The sequence below is a fragment of the Acomys russatus genome, chromosome 22 (assembly GCF_903995435.1).
Source record: "Acomys russatus chromosome 22, mAcoRus1.1, whole genome shotgun sequence".
Classification (NCBI taxonomy): Eukaryota; Metazoa; Chordata; class Mammalia; order Rodentia; family Muridae; genus Acomys; species Acomys russatus.
The window spans coordinates 46740882-46763024 of NC_067158.1; the positions used below are offsets into that span (position 1 = coordinate 46740882).

General features: G+C 34.9%; 1 non-coding gene across 1 annotated transcript; it reads right to left on the reverse strand.

Annotated features, from left to right (window-relative positions):
- Positions 1-16393: 16393 nt before the first annotated feature.
- LOC127206037 (small nucleolar RNA SNORA17) lies at positions 16394-16524 on the reverse strand. Its single transcript, XR_007832732.1, has one exon. It is a non-coding gene; the product is annotated as a small nucleolar RNA SNORA17 (small nucleolar RNA).
- Between the last annotated feature and the right edge of the window lie 5619 nt (positions 16525-22143).

Consider the following 22143-nt stretch of genomic DNA (forward strand, 5'->3'; position numbering starts at 1 on the left):
TTAGGGGAAAATAGCTAACTTTCACAAATTGGTTTGTTTACCTACACCGTCTGTTCACACATAAGGAACACAAATTATGATTTATGAGCAACAGAAGGTTGCTTTACATCTCTACACAAGGTTTTCCTGGATTCAATCTGGTCTTACAGTAAAATAATGTGGTTAAAGCCCAAGATGTAGTCACATCAGCAAACGACCGAACTGTACTGAAACAATGAGGAATAAGCTGCCTGATAACCCATAACCTGATAACCCTGCATGGACACTCTTTACTCACCAGGGCACACCCGAATTTAATGGGGGAAAATTCCAGTTTCTCCTTTTTTGTAAGTGTTTCTTTAGTGGATAGCCTAATTATTTGTTTTTTATTAATTTATTCTTGTTACATCTCAATGGTTATCCCATCCCTTGTGTCCTCCCATTCTTCCCTCCCTCCCATTTTTCCCTTATTTCCCTCCCCTATGACTGTTCCTGAGGGGGATTACCTCCCCCTGCATATGCTCATAGGGTATCAAGTCTCTTCTTGGTAACCTGCTGTCCTTCCTCTGAGTGATACCAGGTCTCCCCCTCCAGGGGACATGGTCAAATGTGAGGCACCAGAGTACGTGAGAAAGTCATATCCCACTCTCCACTCAACTGTGGAGAATGGTCAGACCACTGGATAGATCTGGGTAGGAGTTTAAAATTTACCGCCTGTATTGTCCTTGGCTGGTGCCTTAGTTTGAGCGGGACCCCTGGGCCCAAATCTGCCTATCATAATGTTCTACTTGTAGGTTTCTAGGACCCTCTGGATCTTCCTACTTTGCTATTCTCCCATGCTTCTCTCATCGAGAGTCCCAATAGGATGTTCTCCCCTCTTTCCCAGTTTCCTGGTAAGTGAAGGCTTTTCTGGAACATGCCCCTTGGGCTAATATGCATATATAAGTGAGTATATACCATTTGAGTCTTTCTGCTTCTGGGTTAACTCACTCAATATGATCATTTCTAGCTCAATCCATTTATCCACAAATTTGGGAATTCCTTATTTTTAATAGCTGAGTAGTATTCCATAGTGTATTCAGAACAAACAATTGAAATTGCTGCTACACTTGGACTACTATCTCAAAAGATATTCAGAATACTTCATTTTAGGTTGCAATTTGAATTTAATGCTGCATTACATGTATGCATTACCCATACATCTATATAATAATATCTGCCTGATTTATTAATTAAATTATATAACATAAACATTCCAAATTTACAACTCAAATAAAAAAATAACTAAATATTTATGTTAATTGAATCATTAAATTATAAAAACGAATCTTTATGTGCATCTTAATCATCACGTAAGCCCAGATTTTAATGTTACAATTGATAATTGTTAATGTTAATTGTAGGCAAAAATGGCACAAAAATGCTATATAATTATTTGTGTTTTATTTGAATGACTTACACACATGGGAGCTCATGTAACCAACATAGTCTGTAGCTGAGTTCAGAAGAGAAAGCCAAGGATGCAGAAGTAGAAATGTATAAATTACTTAGGAAGGTATACGTATGCTTTTCATTAGTGTATTTCAATTTAAGAATTGCTTTTTCCTTGGCTGGTGCCTTAGTTTGAGCGGGACCCGTGGGCCCAAATCTGCCTATCATGATGTTCTACTTGTAGGTTTCTAGGACCCTCTGGATCCTTCTACTTTGCTATTCTGCCATGCTTCTCTCATCTAGAGTCCCAATAGGATGTCCTCCCCTCTGTCCCAGTTTCCTGGTAAGTGAAGGCTTCCGTGGGACATGCCCCTTGGGCTAGTATGCAGATATAAGTGAGTATATAACTTTTGAGTCTTTCTGCTTCTGGATAATACAGGCGATAAACTTTAAACTCCTACCCAGATCTAGCCAATGGTCAGACATTCTCCACAGTTGAGTGGAGAGTGGGATATGACTTTCTCACATACGCGGGTGCCTCACATTTGACCATGTCCCCTGGAGGGGGAGACCTGGTGGCACTCAGAGGAAGGACAGCAGGTTATCAAGAAGAGACTTGATACCCTATGAGCATATACAGGGGGAGGTAATCCCCCTCAGGAACAGTCATAGGGGAGGGGAATAAGGGAAAAATGGGAGGGAGGGAAGAATGGGAGGATACAAGGGATGAGATAACCATTGAGATGTAACAAGAATAAATTAATAATAATAAAAAAGAATTGCTTTTTCCTAAGATTTTCCTTTACAGATTCCTTCCATTTCTTCCATATGAGATTTAATGACCTTTTAAAAATGTTATCATTGATATAGCACATATTTTAATTCTCTAATTTATAAATTACTTAAGTTATTTAATTTGAGTGGGAAAAGCAAAATTCTTAAAGGGTAGTTTACTTGTTACTTTTCTAATTTTCTATTTGTACAGTGAATTATTTGGTGTAATCTTCTTTGCCATTTTACACTAAAAGAAGAAATACAATTTTCATCTTGTAATGTCACAAACCTCCTCATTATAAGCATTTTTTTTATTCATGAACACACTGAATATCTAATATATGTCATCAACTAAAGAGACTAGAACTAGAGAGTAAAAATAAGATCAGGCATATTTTCAAGTTAAAGAAATTGGTACTTCAGTGTTAATGTACATATTAAGGCTCACACAGCTAATGTGCTTTAGATGCTCACTAACACCTACAAGTAACATACTGGGAGAATGACAGAAATGAAGAGGGCCACGTGTAGAAAACATACCACAGGGGTTTTTACTTGAGATGTTCCCAGTCAGGAGACTCTAATCTCTCCAGAACATGATCTCCCAAAGATCCCACTGCCTAGAACTATCACATGAGAGATTAGAGCCTTCATGTATGACCTAGGATACAAGGTAATGAAAGAGATCACTAAGCCTGTGGCAACATGTACAAGAGGAGGATGTTTTGTGTTAGAACAATTTAAGTACTAGTACGGGAAAAACAGTCATGTGACAATTCCATAATAACTAAATTTATTTTATAACATGTGAAAAGTTAGCCAAGTATAAAATACTGAAATCATTAAATATATGTAGAAGGCTATCAATATGTTAATCAATATATTTTCTAATTTGTAGCCAATTTAAACACACTATGTATCATCTATCCTCTATATGTCTATTTATCATCTATCAACATCATATCACTGTCATCTATTTATCTATCATCTATCTATCTACACATCTATCTATCTATTATCCATGTATTATCTGTCTAGCTGTCTACACATTTAGGTAGATAAATAGATCATAGATTTTATATATCTATAGATAGATAGATAGATGATAGATAGATAGATAGACAGATAGACCCAACAAACAATCATGTAGTTTATTGATCATTTTGAGTTTAATAAAACCGTCTTTTAGTCACCATTTTTAATCTCTATTTTAGTAAACTAATGTGGTTAAGAATGAGACCATTAGAATCTGCTATATCTCACTGAATGTAGTTCAAGAGATGCATGGTAATTTTAACCCAATAAAAAGAAATCAGTCATTAAAAGTGTGTCACAAATGTGCATACAGTGAATACTGCTAGATTGTGCTTTTCTAAATTATTTGGTCATGTGTGCCTTGGAGAATACAGGCGAGCAACTGTTTAGTTGGCTTCTAAAATCATTTTATATATTCACATATTTAAATTTTAACTAAGACTCATCAGTTTTCTTTATTTCTGAGCTGTTTTTTTTTTTCAACTTTCTAACATCCAATCACTTTTATCTGCACATTTCCTCTTTCCTTTTTTATCAGTTATTGAAATTGTTACAGTAACAAATTATTTAGCAAACATACTTTTCTTTGCACACTTACCACTCGACAGGACTAGATTGTAGACTTTTAAAGTGTCATATATTTATGATTATTTTATTTAATTCAAGTATAAATATATTTATTATCCCTCTAATATTTCTTAGAAAGCTATATTGATGCAAATAAATCAGAAAATGCAAGTTACAGGTAAAAGAAAAGAATATGTAAAGTGGCTTATAGCCCCTATGGTTCAGTTAAAAAAATCAGAGTTGTATGCCATTATGACGATGATATTTGATTTTCCTGAATCTCTTAAAATAGTTACTGACTCTAAATACACAGAAAGCATTATTTTACATATAAAAACTTCTAACCTTTTTTTAGATGATTCAGAATAACTTCACTATTTATTCAACTACAGCAAGTAATCAGAAATAAAAAGCATCTATTGTATATAACACATATTAGATCCTATAATGGCATGTCTGGCTCTATACACAAGGTAATGATGAGCTTGGTTAGCTATTAATTGGAAATATGCTAGAAGCCTCAGAATTTCATAAGAAACTCCATGTTAACAGCAAAGGTTTGTAAAAAAAATTTTCCATCCTTTGTCAACAAGCCAGGATATTTATAATAAGATGCCCCTACTCTTTGGAGAACCAAACTTCTATATTCTGCAGGAAGTAACCGAAAGGTACCCAAATAAATGAAATTTGGCAACTGGATGTGTTTCATTTTTGTAGAATTTGGAAAATAAAGTATGTGCACCATGGCATAGATACATAAGGAGGGTTTCAATAGGCAACTCTGTTAATATCTGAAAAGGCAGATTCTGAAATTATACAGTGCAATTATAATGGGGATACCTGTACCAGTTGAGGTGGGCAATGCTCTAGCACATGTCTTTAGTAAAATGAAACATTTTTGCATATTACAATATAATGCATTTTACAGACATACTGCACAATCCTACAGGACAAGCAGTTATAGAAAGATCTAATCATACTTTAAATGAAATGCTTAATAAACAAAAAGGGTGACAAAGACCCCCAGATATAAATTAGATGGAGCTTTTTTAAACTTTAAATTCTTAAATGCTAATGAAAAACTGCAGCTGCTGAGAGATATTTGATTGTGGGAAAAAGTATGATAAATTAAATTAGCCTATGTATTAGAAGGAAGCTTTAACTTTGGATGGAAGACAGGAAATATGTTGCACTGGAGAAGAGGTTATGCCTTTGTTTCAATATGAAGTAAAAAGTTATGGATTTCTCTAAAATTAATAAAAATTAGATTTGACCAGAGGAGACTTTTTGAAAATCTTGGCTGTAGAGATAAAGAAAGACACCAAGAAAAAAATAAAATGAGTGACGTATATGCTGATACCTCTAGATGAGAACAGCATAGTCAATAAGTACTGTTGGCTTCAGAGACCCCACAACTTATTATTACATGCCACCTTTAAATGCAACATGAATAAAATTTATATAAAGGATTTGTTAAACAGTCCAAATGGACTCAAAATGTTTGATGCCTTTCACCTGCTCAAACAAAAGCAGAGAATCATCTTTAGCTGATACATGTACACTACAATTTCATACATTTGTTAATGCAGAAATGTGTATTCCCTTTAAAAGTTTCTGTCTTTTCAGAGGAAAAGCCCCAGGCACCAATGAAGACAAGTACCCCAGGTCATACATCTTCACAGACTTTTTAAGTGAACTTCAGTTGAGCCTTGCCCTTTCCTAACACACAGATACTAGCTCTCTTGAGACTTGGCCATTCTACCAATTTTTTAGGATCCCCAAAATATACAGTTGCCCCCAGATAGTGTGAATTGATTTTAAAAGAACAATACCCCATTCCCAAGAAGTGGGATGCATGGCTTTCTTCTCATTCGATATGTGATGGGTGTTTGTTATAAAACTTAAGGGGATTGATCACAAGTTTTTAATTGTCAGGGAATAAACAAAGTAAAGGAGGTTAGATTCAGGGATTTATTTCTCTCTTTCTCTGCTTTATCTTTTTAAAAAAAAAATCTTCAGTCTAATATTTGGGGTATAGGGGAGAGAGGGGAGAAAAGACAAAAAGGAGTCATATAGTAATAATAGGATAAAAGGGTAGATTATTGAATATGATTCTGGCTCTATGTCTGTTGAGACTTTGTTTTACCAAAGACATGGTCACAATTGCTAGAGGTTGAATTTCTACTTACTGAAGAGGACAATCTGGAGTCTAAGATATTGTTAAAATTATTGTTGCATCTGATCTTCTGTTTGCCAAACATTCAAGTTCAATAGCATTTATAAATATTTTAGTTTTAGCCTCTGGTCATTCAAAGTAGCTTGCCAAAATCTTACCAACAAGGGACGAACAAGGTAACCACTTGTCAGCAAATGTCCTAGGAGTCCCTGATATCAAATTAATGTTGGGCATTTCAGGTCAGGAGCTGAGAAACTCACCTGCAAAGCAATTAAGTAGCACTGTTCTGTAGATAGCTATTAATAGCCAAGATATCAAAGTCAGAACCACTTCAGCAGATAAAATAGAAAATGAAGGAGAGACCAAGTAACAAGTATGTGTAATCTTTACCTGATAATTCTTATAACTTTTCTTATTGTATATAATTTATTAAAATTAGAGAAAACACTTTTTTAGATAAAAAGGAAAATATGTAATATAAGTTTTGGCCTCTTTGAAAAATCACCTATGTTATGAAAACATGTTTTTTGTTTTAATCCCAAGTATGCAATATGAGGCTGCCTTAGTTGATCGACAGCTAATAATTGTTTTGTGCAGTTTGGAGAGGGATGTGATCTTTATCATTGCAGATATTATAATTCTTAGGACTCAGAGAGTGTATAAATACCACAGGCCAGAGAGACAGAGAAACAGATGCATTGGAGAAAGGTTCAAGAAAACACTTGAAAGAGACTTTTGGAGAGAAAGAAAGGACTATTTTGAGAAGATGCTTTGTGGTTCATTTGCTGTTTTCTGGATTTCTTGACTGTTGGATATACTGTCAACCAAGATTGGTATTGTCCCAAAGAACCCAATGACCCTAAACTGCCAGAGGAAGTAAAGATGTCTATTCCCCTCTCCACACTAACCTTCTTTCTCTCCTACCTAGTGAGGGGCATAGAAGGTATTAGGAGGGATAAAGCATTGCTTGGAAGGAAAATAGGAATAGATAAAAGGCCCAAATAAAATATTTATTAAAAATGTGCTACACTTTACTTAATTATTTCAGTTTTTTGTGACTGTCATACTCATTTTCTCTTCTTTGTTCAGCACGTAAGCACATTTGCAAGCATATTGTAGCTGTTCAGAGATGCCAGGCCACTCAAGCACACAATGATGGTCCTGACAGAAGCAAGAGGTTATATGCATTGAGCACTCACAAGCCTGCCAGAAAGGCTGCAGTTTCTGGGCACTGTAGCTCCAGGAAGTCTTCCTTCTACACAGCTGCAGAGGCTCTACACATGTCCTAAGTCCTTCCTCCCGCCCTACTCTGCTGAAATACACCACTCAAGTGCTTGTCTGTGTAGCAGGGCCTCGTAAAGAAGCTCACCTCAATGTTTTCAAGCACTGGGCCTATGTACCCTGCTGCATTATCTGGGCAGCTCCTCGCAAGAGCATCTGCCCTTCATGCTCACAGACTCTGTTCACTTGTACTCAATGCTGAAAGGCGCTGTTAGCGGGACCTAACTGGCTTTCAGCCACCCTGCAGTTCTACCACTGGGTGGTTGGCTGCTGTTTACCCTGCTTACTTTTAAAGGGCCTAGCTTCCTGTCCAAGTAGCACTCTACAGCCACAGAGCAAAAGAGGTTGCTATGAAAAGGTTTTTCTCCAACTTCCCTCTGGGATTTTTTCAGGCTCTAAGTTTAGATTTATTTCTCCACATTTGGTGCCAATTATAACATGATTTTCTTTAGATCACCAGCTCCCAAATAACGACACAGTGAACTTTTATTAATTTTGAAAGCTTAAGTGTAGCTTAAGCTGTTTCCCAACTAGCTCTTATAACTTAAATTAACCAATTTGTACTGATCCACATTCTTCCACATGGATCACTATCTCACAGTCTATTAGTCCCGGTGCCTGTTTCACCTTCATGTCCGGTTGGTCAATCTCCTGCACCTCAGATTCTTTCCCAGAGTTCCTTCCTGTGCCTGGAAGTCCCACCTATTCTGTCTTCCGCTGCAGCTATTGGCAATTCAACTCTTTATTAAACCAATCAGAAGGTGTTGGAGGGAGTATTTACAAAATATGAAGCAGTTATAAAAATAAATATTATCAAAGTCTGGAATGTTCTCAAATCTCTGTCGGTACAGAAACAAGCATTTGAGTAACACAAAGAAAATCTCTACAAAGTGCACAACAAGATTAACCTAACAAACATTACTTTACTTTCTTGACTCTTTTGTGTTCTGAATTAACGTTTTTTTTTTTTTTTTTTCTGATAAGTACGCTTTTTATTACTTTGTAACTAAACAGTGTATTTTTCTCTCTCCTCCATTCCTTCCTGTTAAACACTCCACTGCCATTCCTATGTTTGCCTTGTGTTACATTCAGGTATGTGATGGTGACTTGATCACAATCACAACCACTAGGCAAGCTATTGGGCCCTTCTTCAATATATGTGTTCTTTAGCTCGGAAGGTTGTCCTGAGATGCAATAGGGAATAAATTGGCCACATTTCATATAATTTCACAAAAATTTGCAGTTGAGTATAATATAGACAAGAGAAAAGTTGCTGTGCTGGTTACAAAATCATTGATCCAACAACAAGTGTTTTTTGTGGACGTTCACGACAGTTTTGGTGCTAACTCATTATATACCATCCTACGTTCATAAGTAATTGATACATGCCAAATGTATAAAGGCTCATGTGTTGGATATACATATGTCATACAATGAAACTGTGCAGACAAAGAAAATTCCCGTAGATGATTTTCTTCTCTTATTTCATACCACCAATGGATGAGTGTCCTGTGACAAGGTTTCTTACTCTGGGGAGAGATCTCCTAGCCACAGACAAAGAGCTCATGAGAGACAAAAGTATGAACACTTCCAATGACCAACTTGATAAGGCAGTGAGTATTTTACAGGGATATGAGTGATGGGATATTTACAGGAGGGAAAATGACTCACAGACTGCTGCATCACTAGATTCATGCCAGCATGGTGAAAGCTCACAAGATCAGGAAGCCTGCGGTGCACTTAACAGTCTTCAGGAAGCAGATCAAGTATGAGCACATGATTTCCAGGTGGCTCTTTGACTTCTGCCTCCTCCATGCAATCTTAATATTTACTCCTGGAAGAGGAGTCTAGTGAATGTGGTCAGTTTCAGGGACATTTGGAAGCTATTTTGAGTTGTCTATTTTCTGTGTCAACTGAAGGAGCTTTCTGTAAGATGGTATGCTTTAATCTCGGGAGGAGGGTGCTATAAAGCAGTTGGAAAGGGGTACTTAGGGAACTGTGCTATATAATGGTTTTCTTTTATTGCTTTTTTACTAGTATTTTACTGTAGATAGGTTATATGACCTCACATTTTCCGCAAAAATCAATAACCAATTGACTAAGAACAAAATTCTTGTCTACTGATATTCATCAACCAAATTATGAAACCAGAACTTTCAAAACAAAACAGAGTAAGAATAAAATTGTAAGAATATAAGTGTTTAACCATCCAGAAAAACATGCATTTAGAATTAATAGAGGAAGATTATGGCAGTAATGGCATAGTTCTGAAAATTTGTAACACCCCTCAATGAACTGTCTATCCTTAAACAAATGGTTGATAGTCATTGTCACAAGAAGTGTTTTTAATGAATATAGCTCATTTTTAGAGGTCAAGAAAGTAAAAGATATTTTATCCACTTAAGAATACTGCATAGTTGATTTTCAATAAATCAGTTGTAAAATAGCTTTAACTTTATTTTTAGAAATACTTCAAGTATTATATGAACTATGCATGTTTTGGCTTGGAAACATATTCATTTATATAGTTAAAAAGCTGAATAACCATATGATTGTAAACTTCCAATAAGACATCTGCATTCTTCCTAACATCCATAACCAAATATTAAACGACACTGTAACCTCTTAAATCCAAATCAATGTGTATTTGAGAAAGTGTGTGTTAATAGCCACATGAATGTACATACCAAATATTCACCAATATAATATTGGTGACATAAATTTTAACTATTACTGCCTTCCAAAGTAGCTCTACTTGTGGTTAAGTGTGATAAAATCATTATAAATATTGTTAAACGTAGTACCAAGCCAATTTGGAAGCATAGGTGTAAAATTTTATTGTCTTTATATTAAGAATTTCTAGCCCCCCTTTAGATTGTTCAATATAGAAAGGTAAGCCTTGATATGTTATTTGACTCAGCAACAAAAACTGGAATAACTGGTTGTATATTTTCACATATATAGAGATTTATTAGACATATACATATATATGTAAATAAAAATAGTAATAAAAAGGTAGCTATTAAATCGAGAGAAGAGGGACATAGGAGATGTTTAAGAGAGTGCAGGTGGGAGGTGTTGGTGACAGGAAAGGGAGGAAGAAAGTGATGTAATTCTATTTCAATTGAAAATATATTAAAACTTTTTAAAATCAAAATAAAGTCATTTATTATTCACACACAAAGAATATGAAACATCACTTAAGGATAATTAGCTCCCAACAACATTTCCTTTCCTTTGATCAAAAATAATGTCAAAATAACATTGAGAACAATTTTCATGATAATTTTCTCAAAATAGGAATGTATGACATCAATGCCACTATAAAATGAATAATAGTAATTTATAGTGTCAAATTTTAAGCCTTCTAATTTTCAAGTAACCATAGTGAATCATTTCTGTTTAATTTTTTTTAATGAAATATATTTTTAGCCCAATTTGAAATGTTACATTTAAATTTATTTCTCTTATTTTTTAAATTATAATTATCTAACTTTCCTTCTTCCTTTACTTGGCACAAACGTTTCCATATATACTGCCTATATCTTTTCAAAGTTATATTCTCTTTGCTCATGAGAATATATATGTAACATATGCAAACATACACATATAAATGCAAATATCTATATGTATATTTTATATATTCATAAATGCATATATACAAACTTCTCAATATGAATAATGTTCATTGTGCCTCGCCAATTCATTAACCAATATCAAATGATCAGCCCCGAAATTCTTTGTGTAGCTTGACTGTCCTGGACTTGCTTTTTAGACCAGGCTGACCTCGAACTCACAGAGATCGGCTTACCACTGCCTCCTTGAGTACTGCCTTCCTGTGTGCCACTGCACTGGGCTTCAAACTACCTTTCTAAGGATATCGAATGAACATTGTTGGCTACTGAGGATTTTAAGGTACAGATTGAAAAAAATGGAACTCATAATTTCTATATGATTTTCAATGTATTTATAGTTTAATTACCACATAATAATTATACATATTACATGTGTATTATATGTCATAGAATTATATATATATAAATTATTAAACATTCAAAGTCCACTCTAGTAGATACTTTTCAGTAATTGAAAAAGCTTATTCCTTACATAATATATTCTGATGAATATATAGTATCTTCACCCCATCCTGTTTCTCAGTGGAAAAAAATATAAGCCAGAAATATAAGGAATAATAATAAATAATATAAAGAAAAAACTAATACATTGGAATAGGAATTAACCAACAGAAGGAAAAGAGCCCAGAAAACAGACATAGATACATAGAAGAATTTTAATCCAGAAACATGGCTGATTTGATCACATCCCAAACCCTTGGGTCTGTGTGATCTTGCTGAAATGCAAGCACACCTTAACTACACACTTTTAGTTCCTAACATAGAATGTAAAGTTAGTTTGTAGGAGGAAGCGCACATGTTTGAAAATGATGTCTAACTGAGAGGCAGACAAATTGTTGAATTGGAGAAAGATTTGATAAAATAGGATATGCCCAACTCTCATGAGAACAGAGAGGAAAGAGAGTTGACTTAAGAGAGATCAGCTCAGAGGCAAAAGAAGTCATTTTTACCAGGACAGTTGTACAGATACATGCTGCAGAGAAAGATCACCTGGACACAGGTGATGAAGACTCAGTCAGCTTGGAGAGGAGTTTCACCCAGAACAGCTCAATTGAATCAGATAGCTAGAGTTCAAAGAGAGCTAGAAAAAGTGAGCTTACTCAGCAATAAATCTCAGAGGCTGAATGTGTTCATAAAGGGATCTCTGCATCTATGCAAAAGTAACTTTTATTTGTTTGTTGTAATTCTTGTCTCTCATGCTTACTACCAAATGTAAAAGTAACTTTGATTCACCTGATGTAATTTTCATCTCCAATGCTTACTGCCTCTGCCTACTAACATAGGCATAGTTGTGGAAGGTTCTAGCCTCCATACAATCTACTCTAGGCCTAGAATGTTTGCAGCCTCTGAGACTTCCTGCTGAAGGTCACCCTTTTTTGTCCTTTCTGAACTTTGGCTGTCTGGTTCAATTCAGCTCTTCTGACTCAAACTCCTTTCCAAGCTGTGTGATTTAGACTGGCTTCTCTCAGCTTCTGACTGAATTGCTCTACTTGGTCTCAAATTAACACTGGGAATATGTTGTAATATTCTGGCTCCTTCTTATTCTCTGGTTTTAACTGTCACTGTTGACCTGCTTAAACTCATGAAGGAACTTCAACCTCACTGCTTCCTTCCACCAGTTAATATTACTTTAATTCTATGGGTTAAACGTGTGTACTAAGGACAGTGCTCACTAAGAACCTTAGAAAAGCAAATACCCAAGGACCAGACATGATAAATCCTTCCTGTTAATAGTTAATCAGAATTGTTCAGGCGATAACCACATAATATAGATTATTGGTGTAGCATGTGGATATATTTCAGTGGTTGAAGGTAGGTCCCTATTTCTGAAGATAAAATGACTTAGGTCATAGGACTAGATGATCATTTTTTCTGGGTTTCACCTGAAAGCCTCCTGTCTGAGGTTTATCTTCCATGGTTCCAGGAAACATTAGAAAACATGGCCAAGGAGAAAAGCAATTAAATAGCCCTTATTAGCCAGGACAATTACAAGAATGGCAATATACTCACAAATGTGTAAGGTTTTATGCATAAAAGTGCAAGATTTAATTTCTTGGATCATACATCATCACAGAAAAAAGACAGGGTAGAACTCAAGGCAGAAACATGGTGGAAGTAAATAAAGCATATGCCATGGATGAATGTTACTTACTGGTTTGTCTCCATGGCTTTCTCTCATCCAGCTTGATGCTATAGCTCACAACCACCTACCCAGGGGGTACCACTACCATTATTGGCTGGTCCCATCCACAAGAAAATGCCCTGCAGACTCTCCTAGAAATATTTTAAATGAAAGTATTCTCAGATGAGTTCAGTCTTCCCAAGTAAATCAAACTTGTCTCAAGTAAAAAAAAGTAAAACCACCAGAACTCTCAACTTGCAGAACTATCATCTTGAACAGTTATGAACAATACTTCAATGACCTTAGAGAGCACACAGCCCCAAAATGCCTTGTTTCCTTTGTGTACGCGCACATGAGGAGGGTCAACAGATCATATCGTAGTTCTGGTTTTACTTTTTGTGGAAATTTTCTGTTGTTTTCCATAATACCTGCAATAATTTGCAATCTCAAACACTTTATATAACAATTCAAACATTACTTTAATTCTGATTAAGGTAGACCATCTCATGAAATTTAATTGATTTACCAAATATGTCACAGTAAGGATGTAGTAAATAATATTTTGAACTCTGATTTATATAAAATTATATATTTTCTTCTCACTTGAGCTTTATCTTGTAGGTGTTTTTATGCATGTGTGTGTGTGTGTGTGTGTGTGTGTGTGTTTGCATTTCTATGAACCTGTTAGTCATTCACAATATTTTACCTGATACAGATATATTAATATTCTCAAAAACTATTATCTTGATTTGATAATTTAGTTAATGTGTCATAATTTTAAAATAGCATGTATGTTTAAATATAATGTGGTATGTGCTATAAATTATTCCATATTTGTATAACAGATTTTATTATACATTCATGAATTTGTTATTTTAAATAATGCAAATAACAAGTATAAATGATGTACTATCTTGAATACTTTAATACATATTTTAAAAAGAAAATAAGTAAATTTAAAAAGCAAGTCTCATGTGGGAGGATCAGGATATTTTGTTCATTTGTTTGTTTAATTTCATTCTTCCACTCCTCTTGTATACTGATGCCAATTCCTTTATGTTTAGTAAATTTTGTTGGAATACTTTTAAAATTAAGATTAGTGTAAGACCACATATCAATTCACCATATAGTTTTATTTTTATAACATTGCATTTCAAAGTTAATGAATATAACATTTCATTTATTTGTGTTGTTTTTAATATTCTCTTCAATAATGCTTTACAGATTTCTATATAAATATTTTATAATTTAATTAACTTAGTTTCTAAATATTGTATATTATTACTAATATACTAATATTTCCTGACATTTGGCCTTTAGAAACCATTTAACATAAATGTGAACTTGGAAATCATTAATTATTTATAAACTCAAATATTAATTAGATTATTTTAAATGTAATTCGCAAATAACAATCATTTCATGTTAAGAGTTATGTTTTCTGCTCGAGCTAGAAACATTTGTTTTCATATTTCTAACTATTTCTTTTAAAATGTACTAATTTCTCCTATAGCACTCACTAACTTCATATGGATAGCTATAAAAGTAGAGATTCCAAAGCCTCATGTAGCACATAATTTCCATCAGGAACACAATGAATACGGATCGATTGAATAATACAAATCCTGTTGCATTTTTTCAGGACTTTCTTTGTCAGGTGAAGAAAACTTTTCTGACTTTACTACCTACATACTTTAGTCATACAGATTTAAATTATATCCAATGATTCTCTGCTTCTAGTGAGGCCTTGTGGGTTATTTCTTAATTTTATTAGTGTGATAAATAACGCTGTTAGATTTTTATAGCTTAAGACAGTAGCACACACTTTAACATAATTTTTATTCTTTTTAAAAACTTTTTAACTGAATCTTTGTGATTTTTACGCCATGCACCCCAATCTCATTCATCTCGCCCTCCCCTCATACCCAAAGGAGAAAAATTATTGTTGTAGAAGCTGTACCTGTGTCATAGTGTTCCCAAAGTATACCATTTTGTCCATACCAAATGTTCATTGCAATGACTCCTTTTTCTGGTATGAGGTGTCTGGCTTCTGCTATTCTCTCAATATTGGACTTTCTGTGTGACTCCTTCAGCTATCCTGTCATAGCCCTGTGTCACGGAGACTCTGTAGTTTGGATCTGCAGAACCAGCCACTTCATGCACTCCAGCAATTAATCTATGGGGAAGATGTTGATCTGGGCCAATACAAAGCCCTGGACCATGGCATGAGAGTTATCTTAGCTGGTCAGCCACTAACTCTCCTGTTCTCGTGCCCTGCAGGTTACATAAACAGAAATCTCTGCAAACAGCACCAGTTCTACCCTGCTTCCTGGTGAGGTGCTGGGCTGTCGCTCCCAAGTGTTGCAGCTGGTGAGGAACACGGCCGGTTGACTAGTCTCATGACCCTGGGATGAGCTCTCTGGCTGTGCTGTCCAAGTGAGATGCAAGGCCTGCTGTGCTGAGTCTTATCTGTAGGGGAGGGCAGAGATAATTCTTCTATTCTCACAACCCCAGAGCCATAGGCCTGTATCTTACATATTAGGTAATATTTATTCCTACTTAAACTTTGATAGGGTTGAAGACTATATAGTTATAGACTCTCAGTTAAGCTTAAATTGTTTAAGATGACAGAAATTATTAGATAGTAAAATACTTTATTCAAGAATGCCAAATATACAAATGTATGTTTTACCTACTACTTTTAATAATTGTTGTGTTGCATATAGTTTGTTATTATAATAGCAAGAGTCGATCAATAGACTAAAAGGGGGAGAATCTGGAATAAGGTTATTGTGTAAATCAAATGCTGATTTCCATATCCCTCCTATCTGTTGCAGGCCTTGTTCTGATGATCAGGTGATTCTCAATGTTGTCTAAATTCTATTCTACAATTATTCCTCTTGTATGCCAAAAAAAGCAGCTTACAGTCAGTCAGTCACTGAGTAGGGAGAGAAAAGGGCTAGACTTCCTGCCAGAAGAAGTTAGAAGAGGAAGTAGGAGATTTACCCCTGGGATTCAGCCAAGGGCGGAAGTTCAGGAAACACCAGGAGAGAAGAGCTGGAACAGGAAAGCTACAAAGTGCAAGTATCACTGGGATGCCCATTGGGAGGAAACCAAATTAGCTTAGAGGGTTAAGAATAGAGTAATAACTGATAAGTTATTGTGCTGTGAGACTTATTATTAAACAAATATAAAATAGTCTTAGTTATTTGTGTGATAGTCAAGTTAAGAGAGAAACTGAGAAACAAACACAGTTTTATAAAAACAATTTTAACTGGAGCGCATCCGGACCTACCTGATTGTCCATATTGATGGTCTTCTCAGGCTAGCTCCTTGTCTGGGCATCTTGTCTCCAGGCTGGTAGTTGTCTCTCAAGCTATTTTTTTTTCAGGGAATTTAGGCTACCAATCATTCAGATATTCATATGTCAGAACACTGAGCATAGGCATAGCCCCACTCATCTCTGCCACTTCCTGATGCACATGTGACCCAGGAGCCACACTTGCAATGCCTCTAGCAGCAGGGACTCACCCACTTTAAAAGACCCACTGTTATTCTTTTTTATCTATCACATTATTTTACTTTACTTTATTTTAGATCTTTACATTCATATCCATTAAAAATGATGAGCTCATCTGCTTATGTTGTGTATGTGTATTTTCAGATGTGTACTTATACATTTAGAAGAATACAGGTATGTGTATGTATGTATGTATGTATGTGTGTGTGTGTATGAATGTATGTATGTCTGTATAACAATGAGAAAGTGGTCATGAATTTTAGAAAGAGCTAGGAATTTCATATGACAAATTTTGAAAGTAGAATATTCTCTCCTTTTCCCCTCCATCCTCCTCTTTCTCTCTCAGTGTGTGTGTGTGAGTGCGTGTGTGCGTGTGTGTGTGTGTGTGTGTGTGTGTGTGTGTGTGTGTGTGTTACAGACTTGTCTTAAATTCATATACTCAAATGATTCTTTTTCTGTCTCAACCTCCCAAAAGCTATGGTTATAGAATTAAAGACAAAAAAAGTTTTCTAGAAATCATGTTTTTAATAATTTATGAAATACTAAACAATATTAGATCTTAGATCTTTAGTTTACATTTTCTTTCTTCAATTTAAGCATTTGTATGACACTGTATTTCAAGAGTGATGCCCAAATTCATATTTTTTTGGTTTGACACTATTCCAGAGTTTTGGTAATAACACTTTTCTCTTTGCATCTGATCTCTGATCTAATCACATACAGAACATTTCAATGTTTTTCAACATAATCTTTCTCTTTTCACAGAGTCTGTATGCTTCTGAATCTAATTAAAATTTTGAGGTAGACTACTATTCTATACATTAGTTATAATTTATTTGATTCCTATTTTGACCCTTTGTGAACTACTCCCATACTTTAATTAGTACTTAGACATTTTCTGTGGCTGTTAATTTTGGGATGTTTCAGCCAGTTTGCTCTTTATTGACCTAAAGGTATAAAGATACATATAAGTTACAACTGTAGTTATTGTTTTTAAATTATATATTTGAGGAACTGAACAGGTCTTTCTTGGAACTATGCATTTAAATGATTGAAACAGTGAGAACATATGATGCTTTTACAGGAATATTTTCCAGTAAGAAATGTAGTTTGAAGAAAAGTTTCTCAATGCTTGGTAATGTCACCACTAAAAAGAATAAAACCATGTTCCTAACTACTTCCTCAAATTGGGCCAGAAAGTTAGCATTGTGACCTCATAAGAAAAGTATGTAAAATTCAAATTTTTTTCCTTTGATGCATATTTATATTTGGAAATAGAAATATCCATGTTCATGCTAGAGGCACCAGTGCGGACCATAATTATTCAGAGATTAATGACACACACTCCAAATATTTCTAAGTTTACTGTAAATTATTTTTCTAATTCCACCATTTTCTTAAATCAATTCTCTGAGTATTTTTCCCAACTCCTTAAAACATTTGTGAACTCTTGATTTATGTTTTCTTTAATAGAATGGAAGCAAGAGATGTATAAGTCAGCTTTTTCTTATAGTGATAATTTTACACACACATAAACACACATAATAATATCCTCACATAATCTATAATATGTGTATGGGTACAGGCCTGTATTCATTAATACTATAAATAAGTGTGCTTTTTTTCTCTCCTCCTACTCTTCCCTCCCTCACAGTTCTCTCTCTCTCTCTCTCTCTCTCTCTCTCTCTCTCTCTCTCTCTCTCTCTCTCTCTCTCTCTCTCTCTCTCTCTCTCTCTCTCTCTCTCTCTCTCTCTCTCTCTCTCTCTCTCTCTCAGTTGTGAATTCACTTTTCTGCTGCTATGAATAAACACTGGGAAGTGTTTATCTCAACTTATAACTCAGTTCACAGTCCATTACTGGGGAAATGCAAGCAGAGAACCAAGGTAGAGGTTGGTGGCAGAAACCGAAAAGAGGCCATGGAGAAACAGTGTTCCTGACTTGCTTTTCATGGCTTACTCAGCCTACTTTTTTTTAATATAACTCAGCACCAGATGTCAAGGGAGGACACGACTTTGAGTGGCCTGGCTTCTCCCATATTAGCTGTTAACAAAGAATATTCTTGACAGAAATACCCACAGGTCAATCTGGTGGAGACAAGTTCTTAATTGAGGTTTCTTCCCTCCAGATGATCCTAACTTGTGGCAGGTGATAAAATTACTAACCACAATAAAGTTAAAGTTTATATAACTCCATACAAGAGTATCCAGGTTATTTATATTAGAAAGTAGTTATCTTGTGCTCTTATGTATTCATTGGTTTACTAGATACTACATAAAATCCTAGGCAATTAGATGAAAATTCTGATTATTTTTGAATCACACTTTATATGTCCCTAAGCTCTTGTACACAGATCTCTCTATAAGGAAGCTGATATAAATTCTGAAATATAAGGATATTTTACTACTTTTAGTATTTAAACAAAATAAAAAAACTTGCCTCAGGATGAGAACATGACAATAAAATATTTTCATGAATATTAACAATGAGATGAAAATTATTTACTATCATTCTATGGAGGAAGGTCATGTTCACTGTGTTCTAAAACATTTTGGATTTAATTTCTGGCTTTATCCTTTGCCCTAGTCAAGTTGAAAATAAAGATACAATAACACATACTTCATTAAAGATCAAGGGTTAAGAGTATTCAATATAATATGTTTTATTTTAAAGACTTTTATATTAACATTTACTGTTTTTGTTTAATGTACACTAGACACATGTTTTTCACGGTGTTATAATATAAGAGCCATAAACATGATAAAAATAAACTTAGACATGATTCAGCCATCGAGGCTGTCATTTTATGTGCAGAAGCTGGAAGAACTGGCACTTGAGGAAAGATCTAAGTTGATCCTGCATAAATGAGGGGTGGAAACTCTACCAACTATTTTCTACAAAGATTGTCCATGAAAGCTGATATTTATTTTTAAATAAGTTTTTCTTAATTTAATGTAAGCAGAAGAAAAGAAATAAATCAACTAACAGAAGAAAATACATGCTCCAGCAGACACTAATAGGAAATACAAGGGAAATAGTCATGGAGTTTCTGATCAAAAGAAGAATCTTGGATAGAATATTACCAGGTGAGACCTTCATCATTCCTTTCAATGTTTGTCTTAAAATCAACATATATATTCAATTTCATTATCCATAATATACAAACCTTAAAGCCAGTAATGGCCTCTCATAGATGCTTGGATTTACATTAACTCTGTTCCATATCAAAGCATCTTGGATTAGACATTCCCAACTTCCCACAAAAAGAAACTGGGGAAATTAAGCCATGAAAAGCATACTCACTGAAAATAAGCTATGAACTTGGCTGTCAGCCCATTTCCCCATTCCCATTTCCAATGGATGTTTTGGGTGTCCAATTTGGTGGTATTATCTATCTAGGGTTAATTGTTCTTTTCTTCAGTAGAGGAAGGACACACTCCACTTCTTACAAAGCCTCTAGATCCAGGTGATTATCTCAGCAGGGCATCTGCTATCTTGTGTCCTTCCCCTTAGGGTAGCCTGGCCTGAGATGCAGTGGAGGGAGGGAGCTTAGCCAGTGGGGGAGTGCAGTGAAGTGTCTCCATGGGTCATGAGTGCACAGGCAATAAAAAGAGCTAGGAACAGTTTCATAGAACTGGTTCAGTTTATTGGGGGCCGGGGTGGGGGGTGGGGGAAGAGAGTATTTATGGCCATGAGAAAGAGGAGGCTAGGGTCCCTGTGGAAAGGTTTGTGTGGCCATATACAATTGGTCAGGGCAGATGTGCTGGTAGATGTGTCCTCTGCATATTCAGGGGCTGGAAGAAAGGAGGAAACCTTTATAAGGTCAAAGAAATAGTAAAGTCTGAGAACTGTCAGGGTAATACATTCTTACTTGGGTTGATGGTAGGGGAGGCAGCCATATGGCACAGGTTGGGAAGAAGCAGGCAACTCCTGATTCCTCATGTTTGAGGTGTCCAGGGTTCATTACCCAGCTGAATTCATTACCCTTTCTTCATAACCCTGAGCCATTGTAGTCCCACATGGCATCTCTAGTATAAATTTGCTGGATTACTTAACCATTTTACTTGATTTTTTTATTTACTAATCTATCAGCTATCATCTATCTCCTTACCTATCATCTATCTATCTATCTATCTATCTATCTATCTATCTATCTATCTCTATAATTTATCTTTCTGCTACTTACTGTTTATTCCTTTACTTTGGCTTAGTCTATAATAGTAAAAAACTCATTTATTTAAAACTCAGAACAATGTAGATTATTTTTTGAACAACACAAAATACTAATAATAAGAAAACAGAAGTTAATAAATGAATTGGAAAAGGCAATGGTTGCTCAATAATCATCAGACAGATAAGTTAAAATGTAATTGCTGGTTTATAATTACACAGTTTTGAACAATTTGTACAACTGTAATTACATTTGTAACTGTACAGATACAAATATTCTAAAAAGAATAATTTGGACCATACAGAGGTAGCTTAGTAGTAAAGAGTACTCACTATTTGCTCAATGTTTACTTTTTCAGAATCCATTTTAGGAGGTTCAAAATGAGCTCTATGGAATCTGATACCCTCATCTGGCATTCAGAAGTGTGTATAAACAAATTGAATAAGCCTTCACATAGCATACATATACTACACAGGTAGGAATAATAATTTCTTAAAAAGTAAAGTTTACCACAATCACTGGCAGATTTTTCATACAATAGTAAATAAGTTCATCATTCATTGATAGAGTCTTGGGTTCAAGTCCAGAGTAGATAGCATGAAATTAATCTCTGAGATGTCCTTGCTTTCAGTGAAAGCACAAGTAGATTATATAGAAAATACTGGTTATGGACATACATATATTAAATATTGGCCGTTTTTACTATGAAAATTAGAGATTCTGTATCTCAAGTATATTTATTTTTTTAAAAAAATCACCAAGGGAAAAATTATCATATAATTGATTATTTATACTTTTTCATTTTCCAAAAGACTGGAAATAGAATCCTCAGCTATGTGGCTTTCCTGATACAACTGTACATTACTTACTTTTTGTTACGTGCTCTTCCAGAGCATCTAGAGCCACCCTTCTCCATGATCTGACCGCATCCATATTGATTACACATAAGAACCAATCAGATGCCATGCCAATTGCTTCTGCCTGAATGACATTTTGTAACCCATTCCAACTTTTAAGTGTCATTTCCCTAAACTGAACAATCCTTACAAAATCAAGTAAGATCTTGATTTCATGTCATGGCAAATGTGAGATCCCATTGCTTCATTCTCAAATAAGCTTATTTGATTTTTTACATTATGTTTCCACAGTGGGGGAAAATTAAACATTTGACCATTTATTTCTTTCTGCTTTCATTCAAAGTATCGTGATAAAAACAGACAAAACCATAAGTAAGTGTTCAGCTGCTATAACTAAGTGAGATAAGACTAGCTGAATTAGAAAATGATTTTTTTTCACTGTCCAGAAAGCTGGAAATTCAAATATGGATAAAGAATTATTTATTGTTTGATAAATAATCACTTTCCAGTTTTTGGAAAGCACTTTTTGTTTATGCCTTTTCTTGTTATTTTGTCTAAGGGCACTAATAGCACTGGTAAGTGCTGTTTCTTTATAACT